The sequence below is a fragment of the Echinops telfairi genome, unplaced genomic scaffold (assembly GCF_000313985.2).
Source record: "Echinops telfairi isolate 266 unplaced genomic scaffold, ASM31398v2 ScPeMD7_3533;HRSCAF=4204_0, whole genome shotgun sequence".
Lineage (NCBI taxonomy): Eukaryota > Metazoa > Chordata > Mammalia > Afrosoricida > Tenrecidae > Echinops > Echinops telfairi.
This window is the reverse complement of record NW_022107431.1, coordinates 42,513,851-42,517,506: the sequence shown is the minus strand read 5'-3', so window position 1 is coordinate 42,517,506 and position 3,656 is coordinate 42,513,851. Positions and strand designations below refer to the sequence as shown.

The window sequence follows — 3,656 nt, the reverse complement described above, 5'->3', positions numbered from 1 at the left end:
TTTCACATTTTGGGGTCATCTCTCTTTGGAATGGGCACGGCTATGTATCTTCTCCAGTCAGTTGGCCAGGTAGCTCTCTTCTAAACCTCTTGGCTGTATGTTGACCAAATCTACCTGTCAGTTTGTTATACTGTGGTGGCTTACATGTCCTATGATGCTGGAGACTAGGCCATTTCAAGAACTAGTGGGGTCACCTGTGGTAGATAGGTTTCCACAGAGCTTCCAGACTTAGATAGATCAGAAAGAAGAAATAGGAGGTTCACTTCTTGGGGACTAGGCACTGAAAAACCTTGAACCCATGATGGTTCTCAAATATGAAATTATTGGTTTTAACGTGCTGGTCTTTCACAACTGGTGATGGAAGCACTGAGAGTAGAAACTTCTCGGTGACACCCTAAGCCCCTATTTAAGTGGCTCCCAAGGCACGTGCCATACCCAAATATGCCTGGCTATCAAGTTCAGTGGCATAAATGGAAAAGCACTCAACCAGCTGCCGGGGAGATGGTAGTTCAAACCCACCTAGAAACACCTTAGGAAGCAGGCCGGTACATCTGCTTCTAAAAACTCACAGCCCTGAAAAGTCTGTGGAGCAGTTCTACTCTGCAGCCAGGGGATCACCATAATCCCCCCACCACTTGGGAATTCACAACCTGGACCTGTGATGCCAAAAGCCCCAAGCAGGAGGGTGGCAGTCCTCTCCCTCGCTCACTAAGTATGAAAGTTCACCATTTGCATAGAGCTGTATCCCTCTGCTAGAGCTAGCTATTCTGCCCATTGGATAGCTTGCTTCTCAGGAGGGGAGGCCTGGTTCAAGACCGTTTTGATGCTGAGATTCTTTCTTGCAGAGGCGCCTTTGGAGCCTGCCTGCGTCTGTGTCCAGGAAGAACAATCTCGGCCGGTACCTGCTTTCCAAACAATACCAGCAGTGAGTGTCCTGCTCTGGAGGTAATCACACAGCACTGTGAGGGAGCTTTTGGCAATTCAGATGTTAGCAAAGGAAACGGCTTTTGCAAGTGAGTACCTGTGCACAACAGGATGTGGGTTAGACAGTAAAATGCAGAGATCTTGAGAGCCCTATGGGGCAAGATGGAACAGATTGCTTAGAAATCCCCTGGTCAAAATATGCAGGGCTTACTGATAGGGTCAGAACACGTGGGGTAATTCAACAAATATTGATTTAATGCCTGCCCTGATGTGAGGGTGGAAGAGCAGGCAACACTGATCAAGACCCTAGCCCTTGCGTGAAGTCGGAGTAGAACATATGACAAACTCAGGAGGAGAGAAGCCTTGTTTAAGCTACTTGCTGGAAGGAGTGCGGTTTTCTGGGTTTATTCACTCCAGATCGTGAGTGGCCTTGAATTCTAAGGAAGGTCTACTCCATCGAGACCACCATGTAATGCAACACCTGGGAGGGGTGTCCAGGTTAAGAACTTCAAGTGCATTACAGTAGGACTTTTAGGAAAGATGCAACTGGCATAGCACTGTCTCTAAGTGGGCTAGAACTTAATCTTTTAGTTATCAGCCAAGGATACTAATTGTGTGTACCAACCATGGACTCCACAACTCACTCAAACACCCCTAAACATGCAACTTCAAATGACAGACTGAATTGGGTGAGATCATCCCTTCTCGTGATCCCTCGCGAGCTAGTGGAAACCAGCTCGTTAGCAGCTAGTTTGGGTTCTGATGCGTTTCGTTTTCTCTTCTGGAGGTGCCAGTCCTGCTGCTGCTCCGTTGGTTGGGAGTCTGTTCTTGGCTCTGTTTTCTAACAGATGCGATGCTGGCTGCCAGGGACCCCTCTGCTTTGCAGATGGCCTCACTCACACCTTCTCTCGACCCTCAGAGCGGAGCTGAGTGTTCTTCGGCTCAGCCAGCGCTCTATGCTGAGCTGTGCCCTGGCCTAGTGATGGAAGGGAAGAGGGGGCGCAAAGAATGATCTCTGGTGGCTGGAAGTCACAAAGCACATGAGCCTGCCTTGGCTAGAAACAGACTCCCAACACTTTCAGTGTAAACTCTTAAACATTCAAGCTCTAGGAGTTCAGTGACTTGTTTTACTGATTGACTTTGATACCAAGCATCATGTAGGTCCGGGAGGGGTGGAACTGTAAAAGGCTTTACATGGAAAGTGTAAATGAGAAAGCACAGAGAAACAGCCCTCTTTGATGGACACGGGGACGGAGTCATTCTGATTCTACCCTGCCGGTTTGCGTCTTCATTACTCAGTAATAGGAAACTAAAGGACTCTGGATGCTGTGCATCTGAAATTACAGTATTGTTGTGTTTGAAATGTGAAACTATATGCTGGGTTTTCATGACATTTTAGTGCTATTCGCAGGTGTTACACGGTTGGCTTCATCAACCACCCTGTGTGGCGTTTGTTCATACACCTCCATGGCCTGCTCTGCTTCCCCAGCCACTGCATCCATCACACGCCACTGCAGGTGCCCCTCTGTCGCAAGACCCAGAGCTCTGTGAGAGTAGGCAACAGGCCACGCACGGTCAAAGCGCCAGGCACACTAAGAGGAGGACAATGATTAGTTACTGATTAATGTATGCTAGCGTAAGTCATTAGCTTTCAGGTCAGCCTAAGGGGAATAGCATGCCCCTATCCCACCCTTAAGCAGCCCTGATGGTGTAGTGGTTACCCATTGGTCCACGATCCAAATGGTCAGCAGTTTGTTGAAAGCAGCAGCAGCTCCGTGGGAAAAAGACTGGGCTTTCTACTCCCATAAATGGTAGAGTGTTGGAAACCCACAGAGGAGTCACTCAGAGTCAGCATTGGCTTGATGGCCATGAGTTTGGAGTTTGGATCCCACACTCTACTCCGTAGCGTCACAACCTAAAGTCTCAAAACAAGGTGGGGGGCAGGGAGGAACCTGCTGGAAAGACAACAACACTGTGAAAAGCACGTGAAATCCATTACAAAGAATTCTGTCATTGTTACATTTTTCTATACTCCACCCACCCCCATCAAGCTAGGTGTGTGTGTGTATGTGTGGAAAAAAAGAACTAATGACTAGTGCAACCCCCCTGATGGCATAGTGGGTTACGCATTGCTCTGCTAACTGGAAGGTCAGTCATTCAAAGCTGCCAGCCACTCCTCACCGAAAGATGAGGCTGTCTGCTCCTGTAAAGATTTACATCCTCCCAAACCCAAAGGGCAGTTCTACTCTGTCCTGTCGGGGCACTACACGTCCGAACGGACTCAATGACACTGGGTTTGTTTAACAGGAAGGTCTAATTAAAAAACAGACATTGTGTGTTGGCATATTTCATCATTTGGCTTAGTGCAGAGCAGGATGGACAAAAGGGCCCAGGGAATCAGTGAGAGTGATGAGTGCTTGATGTTTTGAAATTACTTCCATTTACCAGACATTACCTGGGTGACTTTGCCATGCAAAGTACAAAACTAAGGATCTTAATGACGGGGCATGGCATACATAGAAAAAATATTCTATATCATGTTTCATTGTTTCCTAACATGGACCATTTTAGCGCAAAGTGATCCTAGATTTTCATCCGTGTGTGTTGAGTGTTTCTAGGGTTCTCATAATTGACTGGGAAACGCCACCAAGAGATGTTGAGCAGATAATTCTCGATATGTGGGCAAGCCCAAAAGGATTGCTACAGAACTATAGAAATATTTATTGAACAAA

The 3,656-nt window shown here is 47.3% G+C and overlaps 1 long non-coding RNA gene across 1 annotated transcript in view; it reads left to right on the top strand.

The window, feature by feature from the left end:
- LOC123522188 overlaps positions 1-981 on the top strand; it is a 68,534-nt gene extending 67,553 nt beyond the window's left edge. The window contains exon 3 of the long non-coding RNA XR_006680469.1: positions 846-981. This is a non-coding gene — a long non-coding RNA (uncharacterized LOC123522188). The remainder of the gene's footprint in view (positions 1-845) is intronic.
- The last annotated feature ends 2,675 nt before the right edge of the window (positions 982-3,656 follow it).